Raw genomic sequence first — 10,657 nt, 5'->3', positions numbered from 1 at the left:
CATTCAAAATTACAACATTCCGTTATATATGTACTACTAAATGCCTCAAAAATAGCAGCTGTTTCACTAGGTATAACTAAGCAGAACTGGGTGCACAACACAACTCTCACTGGAGAATACAGTCAACCTACCTACCATCCTGTTCATAAAAAATTCTCCTTTTCATTGTAACAGTACAGGTACATTTTTTAATTCATCCAATAGGGTTCTAGATAACAGGTTTTGTGTCTCATGTTCTGTTGAACACACCTAGATGTTCAACAGAAACAATCACACTGATGTTTATCACACTATGCTCTTAAAGAGGTACTATTCCAGTGTGACTCCTCTAGCAGCCTCCTGTTGCATGCTGGGATTGGCAGTTTTAAGGAGCTGAACTTCTCTGCCTGAGAATTCTAAATACCCCTCCTTAAAACTGCCAATCCCAGCATGCAACAGGATGCAGCTAGAGGAGTCACACTGGAATAGTACCTCTTTAAGAGCTCGTCTGATAAACACCATTGTTTTTCATTGCCATATGTGAAAATCATTATACTGCAAATGACCCTATATATTTGTCTATTTGTGGAGAACAGCATACTGAAAATGTGTTTGCATGTGTATGTAAATAGAAGTGTCCAGTATATTTATCTGAAATTGTTGTAAAAAACATGAATAATTCCAACTGCATGCAGTGTGAAATCTGAATGTGTAGTAGACAGATGAGTGTTCTCTCATTAAATATAAGTAATTAAAGATGATATGGATTTGCCCAGAAGACTCATCCATAAAGCACAGATCCTGCAATATATTATCACCATACCACTAACATGGTAGAAAAGCATATTTTTTCAAAAGTATAAAAGTGCTTATAGTTTGAGATGACCAAGGGGTGTTTCATGCATTATCCTTGTGGAAATGAACTCTAGGTGAATTCCAATAGTAGTAGCTTAAAAATTAACAATGTGGGTATCTATAATTATAGCTTCCATTCATGCAGTTAAACTCTTCCTTAGCTACTTGGAAATCAAGGGAAAAAAAAGAGGTGATAACTGCAGAACACAATCATGTGTTCATACTATTTAAACAGAATTGCTTATTCACACGATTAGAAATATCTGGAGCAGAACACCCTGTGGAGCTCTGTTATTTCAATGTATATTGTCTGCAAAGAAAATGTGTTCTTCTGAAGGCACTGTACATACCAGGTCAACCAAGTGATTTTCAAATTTGTGGTACAATACAGAGCCATTTTTTTCTGAGATTTTTCTTTTCATTACCCTATCCTTGCTCAAAGAAAGCCCAGGGCAGCAGATATATTTGCCCACCAACAGTTCACAATCAACACAATTGGCCTTTTGTCTCTGCTGTGACTTGGTTCCAGGACCACTCGATGGATACTAAAATTTGTGGGTGCTCAACTCCCTTTAAATACAATGGTATAGTAAAATGGTGTCCCTTACATAAAATTGCAAAACCAAGGTTTGCTTTTGGGATTTATTTTTAAATGTTTTCAAGCCGTAGATGCAGAACCCATGGATACCGAGGGCAAGACGTTCTACACAGGGACAGGAGGAAAATGGACAGTTGCTTACCTGTAACGGTATTTCTTCGAGTGTCATCTGCGAATACATACAAATGGGTTTCACTCGCGCCTGCCCAGTGCTGCTCAGAACCTACTGGAATCAGGGCAGTTTACTCTGCAACATATTGAAACTTTTTGGCGGTAACTCCGCCCACCCATTAAAGGCCCCTGGCCTTCCCGCTCTTTTCCCCAGTTCGCAATTTTTCCGCCAAGCAGGGAGATGAAAAGCCAATGAGAGCAGACACTGAGGGGACGGACGGGTGGGATTTGTTGTATTCGCAGATGACCACTCGAAGAAATACCGTACAGGTAAGCAACCTGTCCCCTTCTTCGTGGTCTCTGTGAATCATACAAATGGGTTAGACTGACAAGCTAAGGTATGCGGCGGAGGGAGTGTCCTGAGCCCAAAGCTATGGTAAACCAAAGGTATATTATTTATTACAATAAACACCTTGAACCATAAAAAGCGTCAGTCTCTTTGTTCATGAAGTCAACATAGCAAACATTGCTAAACCTGAGGAGGGAACAGAGGTCATGCAAGACCGGTCCCATAGACAGTGTGCAAACAACATTCAACAGAATGTAAAAACAGTGGCCTTCGTACATGGACACAAGAAACAACAAACATCAGTAGTGCAATCAAGCAGCCCGAACCAAACACAGCCCTCCCGAAAGCTGCGTCCTCGGATGGCCCTGGTGTCCAACCTATAGTGCTTATAAAAGTCAGAGGTTGGGACCAGACAGCAGCCTTGCAGACATCCTCCAAGGGAACCCCCAACGGAATGCCGAGGATGCTGCCATGGACCTTGTGGAGTGGGACCGAACTCTGCCAGGGAGAGGTTTGCCCAACAGCTCGTAGCAGAGGTGGATGGTACCAGCCACCCATTTGGAAAACCTCTGCGCAGACACAGGCAACCCCTTTCTTCGGTTCCAAGTAGCATTGGGAACAGTCTCGCGGATCGACTGAGGCAACAGTTCTGTCCAAATAAACGCCAGTGCTCTCCTGACATCAAGAAAGTGTAGGCGTCACTCCGCATTCCGCATCCGACGTCGGGTTGGATGCGAGAGTGGGTAACACAATGTCGGCACATGTGGAAAGCAGACACAACCTTCGGCAAGAAGGTGATGTCCGTACGGAGGACCACTTGTCCTTGTGGAACCTCAGGAATGGCTGGTCCTCCCTAAGGCACAAGAGTTCGCCCGCACGGCGAGCAGGAGGTGATGGCCACAAGAAAAGCGGTTTTCTCCAAGTCAATTGTCTCAAGTCCCGCTGTGGCCATGGGTTCAAAGGGTGGGATGGAGGCGGACAGTACGTCCTCCAAGCTCCAAGCCGGCGTTGGTACCGACACGGGAGGATACAGGTGGCACAACCCTCAGGAACCTCCTTCACCAAGGGGTCCTTGAAGAAAGAAAACCCTCCCCCCAAACTGGTATTTGGCACAAATGGCAGACAGGTAGCATTTGATGATGTGAGGGACAGCCCCTCATCCAAAAGTGCCATCAAAAACTCCACACCACTGGAGTGGAAACCTGAGCAGGAGACAAGCCCTTGGGTCAAGAAGAGGCAAAATCTCCTCCATTTCAGGGCAAAGACCGCTGGGTGGAAGGTTTCCTCCTCCCCGCACCGAGGATCACCGTCCTCACTGCCTCTGGCAGGGCAGTCAGGCTGTATCCTCCAGGCACCAGCGGCAGGCTCTCGATGTCCGGTGGAGAATCCGTCCGTCTGGATCGACAGCAGGTCCGACGAGGGTCGAGACGGAGGAAGCATCCCTGGAGAGGTGGAGAAGGGATGCGAACCACGGCTGTCTCGGCCACCACGGGGGGACCAGATCGCATGCGAGGGTCTGTTGTCATCTTGGACACCACTCTGATGATGAGAGGGAACGGAGGGAAGGCGTAGAAGACTCCCCCGTCCAGAGGAAGGCGAATGCGCTCCGAGGAATCCGTCCAATCGCTTCCTGGAGCGAACTGGGGACAGTGGCTGTTCCACCTGGTCGCGAAGGTCGATCCGGGGGGTTCCCCCACCGGTCGAAGAGGTCGCTGACCGTCTTTGGATGGAGCCTCCTCCACTCGTGGCACACCGAGGGAGATCTGCTGAGGCGATCTGCCAGCTCGTTGCCTCCCGGGAAGGTGAATCGCCTGGAGGAGGACGCGTCGCAATGCACCAGTCCCAGATGCGAGCGTGAGGTCGAGCAGGGTCCTGGACCTGGTACCCCGCTTGCTGTGATGTAATACACATCACGGTGGTGGTCCGTCCTCAGGAGGACCACCCTCCTGTGACAGCAAACTCGAACGCCCTCATGCCTTTTCCACTGCGAGCATCTCCAAAGCGTTGATGTGGAGAAGCGTGTCTTGCGCGGACCACCTGTCTTTGACGACGAGGTCGAGCAGGTGGGTGCCCCATCCCTCCAGGGATGCATCGGTTGTCAGAGTCAGTTGTGGCCTGATGAAAAGGCATCCCGGTGCAGACGTTGGAGCTGTCTAGCCACCATCTGAGGGAACGGGCCACCGGTCTCGGTACCATGAGCCACTTTGACGGAGGGTCCTCCAACGGAGAGAAGGCGGAGAGGAACCAGGATTGGAGAGGCCGAAGACGAAGACTTGCCCAAGGGGTGACGAATGTCGTCGATGCCATGTCCCAGGGCGACTTGGACGTCTCTGGCCTCCCACTTCTGTGGGAGATGACACGGCCTGAGGGACGTTGTCAGGGCCTGAAAACCGATCCGGAGGGAGGAAGGCTAAGCAGTTTTCGGAGTCGAGGATGGCCCCGATGAAGCTTGACTGCCTGGTTGGTGTGAAGTGGACTTTTCCCTGTTGACGACCAGCCCGAGGGAGTCCAAGAGCGCAAGGCGAATGAGACTGCCTCCTGCAGCTCGGGTTGGATTTGGCTGCAAACAGCCAGTCGTCCAGGTAGGGAAAGACCAATGAGCCCTCTGATGAAGGTATGCCACCACCGGTGCCATGGACTTTGTGAAGACTCGTGGAGCCGTGGCCAAGCTGAAAGGGAGCACGTTGTAGTGTACGAGGTGGAGCCGACAGCAGAAGGCGAGGAATCTCCGATGGGACTCTCGGATCCCGATGGTGGGAAGTAGGACCTTTCAGTCGACGGTCACAAACCACAGGCCCTGGTGGAGCAGAGGCAGAATGGAAGCCAAGGTTACCATTCGAAAACGGCGGTAGTCCAGGAACAAGTTCAATTGTCTCAAGTCCAGGAGGGGTCTGATGCCCCCATCCGCTTTCGTACCGTGAAGTACCTGGAGAAAAAGGCCCAAAGACATTGGTCGGGCGGCAAAGGGGACGTGCCCTTTACCAAAGCAGGTGCGCACTTCGTCGAGAAGGGGGTCCGAGGGGGGAGTGGACATGAAGGCTCAGTTGGAGAGCTCTTGGAACTCGAGGGGTAACCCCTACGGACGATGTGAGAACCCACGAGTCCATGTTATAGAGGCCCAGGTGTTAAAAGGGCCCAGAATGTCCAAGAAGAAGAGGGTGAAGGAGAGACGAAGCGCGGCTGGCGTCCTTCAGGTTCTCTTCTTCCCCTGGTCGGTGGTTCCTGCCGGCAGGACTTGCGGTACCGAGGCGGGAAGTTGCGACGGCAGAGGAGGAGGAAGACTGGGAGGGGAAGCGGTGTCTCTGCGAGCCCTGTTGTTGGGACTGCCGATCCCGGGAGAAGGTCCCTGTGACTGACCTTGCGGCTGCCACGGGCGCTGACGCCCAGAACGGACAAGTCGGTGTCGAGGACATGCCATGCTTCTTCGCCGAGGCCTTATCCTGAACTTCTGTTCTAGGCGGGTGTCTCGTCTCGGCATGAAGAGCCCGGTACCGTCGAGCGGCATGTCTTCGATGGCCGCCCTGACCGTGGGGTTGGAGGTCGAGGCCCTCAGCCAGGCATGGCGCCTAAGTGCCATGGATGCGGACATGGCCCTTCCCAGAGCAATCTGCCATGTCCTGGAAGTGGTGATGACCAACTCCCAATGGAAGAGTCTCATCCCTGATCTCCACCAGCTGCCTCTGGATGTCATCTGGGACGTCCGGATGAGAGGGGAGATCCGTTCCATGAGGGTCTGGATGTAGGCCCCCATGCAGGCGGTGTAGTTGACGGCCTTCACTGTGAGTGCCGCTGCCGAATAGGCCTTCTTGGCCAGGCCATCACTTCTTCTCTTGCCTCCCGGTCGACAGGGGAGGTCGCCTGCTCGGAACGAAGCTGTGTTGGGCTCCCTCTACGATCGCCGAGTTCGGCCTGGGGTGGCGGCAACCAAGGGCAGCTCGCTGGGGCGACTCTGTAGAGCGACTCTACCTTGCGGGGGATGCAGACAAGGCGGCTGGGGAGTCCTAGGATCTCTTCACGATGGTCTGAAGAGATGGGAGGAGAGCAGACAAGGTGGAATGGGCACTCGTCCGTGCACCTGACGCTCTAAACCGGTCTTCAGCGTCGTCGTCCGGGGAAGCGAGCTCGAGTCGAGCGCCTCCCGGCACCTTGACGATTGTTCCTGAAAGACCGGACGTCATCCGACGGGGGAAGACGGCTGCGGGTTATCATCCTCTGGCGGCGAGGGCCGACACCGAAAAAGACGTCCTCATCCGAAGTTCTTCAGACGGAAGCAAAGGCTCCTCATCAGAGTCCAAGTCGAGGAGAGGGGGTCCGTCACCCTGACTTGGAACCTCAGGGCGGGTTTGGAACGAGGGCCGCGGATCGCGAGCGCCTGCGAGGTGGAAGACGGCGCTCTTCATAAACAGATAGGGTCAGGACCAGATCTGGACGGGGTGCCCTGGTGTGCGGGCGGGGGGTTCAGCCTGGTGAAACGCCTCATCGCTCTGTCCTTCCGAAACCGACAAAATAAATACCGGCCAGATTGAGAATCGAAGAACAGGTCCGGTATCCCCTTCTGTGGGGGGGGCTGGTCGTCGTCGTTGTCGGTCCCAAGAGTGGGAAGGCGACCGGTGTTCCGGCGAAGGAAGGAGAGCGGGGGTCCTCCGTCCCGTGGACAAAGTCCATGGTGGGCTGAGGCAGTGGCGTGTCAGCACCGGGGTCAGCCGACCCTCAGGCGTAGGCTCCTCGAATCGCGTGGGGCTGCGAAGTGGAAGGCGCGAGCCGCTTTGGAAGGGGAGCGCTTCTTAATCCTTCGCCTCGGTGGGTCGGTGGTGGGCAGGTCCTTCGAAGACTTGGACTCTTCGGGGCAGGATCACGAAACCGACTTGTCGTGGTGCCTCTTCTTTCCAGGCCTGGGGACCCTCCTCCGTTGGAAGAAAGGATTGTCCGGGAGGTCTAGGAGGACAGCAGCCGCTGCCGACAAGGGAAGGTCTTGGAGACCCTGTCGCCTCCCGAAGGCACAGCACAGCTCCTTAGGCTTGAAGCGTGGCGAGATGCCTTGGAAGCCTTGATGACGAAGGCGAGAACAAGACGGGCCCTCCGGCTCGGTAGCCTTCTTAGAGTGCAAGCCCTCCGATCTCTTCTCGGTTGGGGGCCGGCTCGGTACCACTCAGTCCCCGAAGACTTGTGGGGGCGCTTGGAGGGTTCATCGGTGGCGCTGGGCGGTTTCGAGCCACGGGCCAACATCGGAGGGGGGGGAAGGGATTGTCCCGCGCCGGACACACACCACGCAGGGGACGGCGGCCTTTCCGGAGGTGGCACTGGACACACTGGCCCGAGAAGAAGAGCGGGGGCGCGGAGGGCGAACAGAGGACGACCGTGAACCCCCCTTTGTACCTTTGGCCGAGGGCAATCGTGGCGAAGTGAGCCGGGACTTCACGTTTTTTCCGGGCCTGAGACGAGAGGGATCTGCAGAGCAGGCAGGCTTGGTATCATGGTTCTTGCCAAGGCATAGCAGGCAGGAGAGTGCGGGTCCTGGACGGCACCTTGCCCCCGCAAATGCGCACTCTTTGAAGGGTGCAGGCATTTCCGAAGTCGCCAAAGCCAGAGGAGAATCCGTAACGAGGTCAACAGTCCGAAAGTCCGAAGTACCAGGGCGGGACAAAAGAATGGTCAAGAGTACAGTCCGAGGTCAAAAAACGAAAGTGATTCCAAGCAGTGAAGCAAGCGAAAGTTCCCTGGAAGCACTAGCGCGGTGGAAAAAAAAGAACTGGGGGAAAAGAGCGGGAAGGCAGGGGCCTTATAAACGGGTGGGGGCGGAGTTACCGCCAAAAATTTCAATATGTTGCAGAGTAAACCTGCCCAGTGATTCCAGTAGGTTCCGAGCAGCACTGCCGCAGGTGCAGTGAAACCCATTGTATGATTCGCAGAGACCACGGAAAAGAAAGATCAAATGTATCAAATGGTCACAACTGTGTCTAGAAAAACTGGCTGTGATTTCTCTCATTATCAAATTCACAATGTTTAAGCGTTGGAACCAACTCTTAAGATGGAAGTTCCCCCCCCCCCCCCCCCCATGTTTTTGCAATGTTTATTTAATAAACGGCATTACAGTGCCCCACCTTATGGTCTAAATCAAACCCTTGGCTAGAAAAATTATTATTAGTATTATTAAAGTTTATTATAAAATAAAGCACTGTAGGGTTTTTTTTTTGTTAAATTTTAATTTTTTTTTTTTTTTTTTGTTTTTTTTTTCCACACACTGTACGAAAACAGAAATAAAAATAAAAGAAAAGGGACGTGCCAGTGGTGAAAATATGAGTTTGGTCTCTTGCAAAAAGGGCTTTGATCTCTACTGTATTTGGAAAACCCAAGACCTGAAGAGTTCCCCTCAATAGCTGTGAATTATAATTTATTTTTTGAAGTATCCACAATGTATATTTTGCAGATTTTCAAATTTAATCAAAATGTGTATTATACAAACAATTATTTAATCAGATCTCAGCCCCGTTCAGTCATTCTCTGTGAGGAACACATAAGGAGGGTCGCTTATTAATAAGCCCAACCCATTATCACTGTGTTCCTGTGAAAGTGACAAGTCTCAGGTTTTGCCCTTATTGTATGTATAGAGGCTTTTTGCATTATTCTGAATCCTGATTTTTCCAGGTTCTGGCTCATGAGGTTCTAGCTCTTGACTGTATGGATAGAAGAAGTTCTCCTTTTTGCATGGAGAATTTCTACACTGGAAGGGAACTGGACTACATGACAACTGGAGTCCCTTCCCATTAATTGATTCTATGATTTTCTGTTACCTATTGAAGCAAGCAATATTAAAGTGAAAGAAGGATTCGAGCCCTACAGCCAGCCAGAGGCAGTTGCTACAATAATCCTATAAGCACAAAAATATATACAAAAATGCACTAGCACTATCACACTGCATTCCACACAACAACGGTTTTGTTTTGCAATTGATGCATTCTTTTTTTTTTTAAATTAGTTCAGTTGACCATGCACAGAAAAATCCTAGTGTAACTACAAATAAGAATGGAAACAGAGTCTAACAGATCAAACTGAAGACAGCAATTAACTCAGGAAATGGGCATTCCAGTCATATTAAACACCATCTGGTGCAATTCCACACATATTCTCTACAGCTGAAGGTGACCTTCTCGTAATTCATATCCGTGAACTAGCAAATACTGAGGCATAAGTGCTATAATACATAACGTTTGCTATTTCTGATGGCACTGTTGTAAAGCCTCAATAAACCATAGTTCAGGCAAAACTCAGCTGTCAGACTGCTTCTGACACTTTCATCATTGACTACAATGTTTGGGCTTGCATCAAGGGCATTTGCCGCAAATTTGTTGCTGGACACAATCCAATCTCTTGGTCCTTAACTATCAAGTTCTGAATGGTTTGCAGTTAGAATATCTGAGAGACTATAGCATAGCAATAGCAAGTACATTTCTATACTACTTGTCAGTGCACTTAAACGCTCCCTAAGTGATTTACAACGTGTAAGCTAACTGCCCCCAACAAGCTGGGTTTTTAGCAACCTCAGAAAGATGCAAGGCTGAGTCGACCCTGAGCCCCTGGCTGGTACTGAACTCAAATCCTTGTGATGTGTGAGTGAGTGGCTGCTGTACAGGCAATTATTATTATTATTATTATTATTATTATTATTATTATTATTATGCTTTATTTATATAGCACTGTAGATTTGCATTTAACCACTGCACCACCAGGGCTCTTCAAAAGATGAAGGGGGGATACAGACGGGTGGCTCCACGCCGCCTGTTCTTGCCCTTCATTGGTGCCATGCCAACTGTACGGCGCGAAACCGCTGCACTCCCTAAAAAGAAGCTGCTTAGAGCAGCTTCTTTTTAGAAGCATCGTAAGCACTGCAATCTGGCGCCATGGCACCTTTTCCGGCGAGCACTGTTTGGGCGCTCGGACGCCTGTGCATCACAATGCTGCACCCCATGTGGACGGGGCCATGGCAAGATGGTACATGGGTGACGATTGTAGGGCTAGGCGCATATGGACGCTCAGCCCTACAGAGCCCTAAAAGCAGCCCAAGGCCAGCGCAAGGTGCCAGTCTGTACAGGGCCAAAGTCCAAATGATCATGTCACCGCTTATGATCTGTTCAGATGGCTGATTACATGTCTCACCAGTCCAAGCAAAGGGAAGTTGGGAAGGAATAAAAGATAAGAGCTTCTCTGTGGTGCAACCCTGACTGTGGAACACTGTTCCTAAAAACATTAGAGGGCTTCCTTCTTTGCTTAGTTTTAGAATGCTTTCCTTCCAAATAGTTCTGAATTAGTTAAAATAAGTAAGCATTTGTTCTTGAACTACTGTGTCACAATATTCTAAAAAATTTAAATCATGTTAAAATTGAAATTATTCACTACTTTTGGACCCTTTCTGGGTTCAGAGGCAACTGAAAAAATTAGGTTTACAACATAAAATAAATTCATCCAGACATGTGAAGATTCTGCCAGCCATTTCCTACAGGCTTTCCTACAATCAGAGAAAAACATTTCACAGACTTTTAGTAAAACAAAATAAACAAACAAGCTTCATTTATATACTGCTTCTAACCCTGTAATGCATGGAATGCCATCAGATACAACAGCCATATTACTATATTTTGTTTGCAAGCTGTTTATTCTTATCTCTATGAAACCTCTGTTTCAGAACACTGCTTTGGACTCTGTGTCAGCAGATATATGTGAGACAACAAAAGATAAATAAACACAGACTATTCTTTGATGTGCCATAC

General features: G+C 49.9%; 1 protein-coding gene across 8 annotated transcripts in view; it reads right to left on the bottom strand.

Moving 5' to 3' along the window:
- Positions 1-10,657, bottom strand: part of ELAVL4 (ELAV like RNA binding protein 4) — a 141,301-nt gene that overhangs the window by 2,566 nt on the left and 128,078 nt on the right. The gene's annotated exons all lie outside the window — the stretch shown is intronic.

Source organism: Sceloporus undulatus, chromosome 4, assembly GCF_019175285.1.
Source record: "Sceloporus undulatus isolate JIND9_A2432 ecotype Alabama chromosome 4, SceUnd_v1.1, whole genome shotgun sequence".
NCBI classification, from domain to species: domain Eukaryota; kingdom Metazoa; phylum Chordata; class Lepidosauria; order Squamata; family Phrynosomatidae; genus Sceloporus; species Sceloporus undulatus.
The sequence above is the reverse complement of the archived record's forward strand: the minus strand, read 5'-3'. Positions and strand labels throughout refer to the sequence as shown.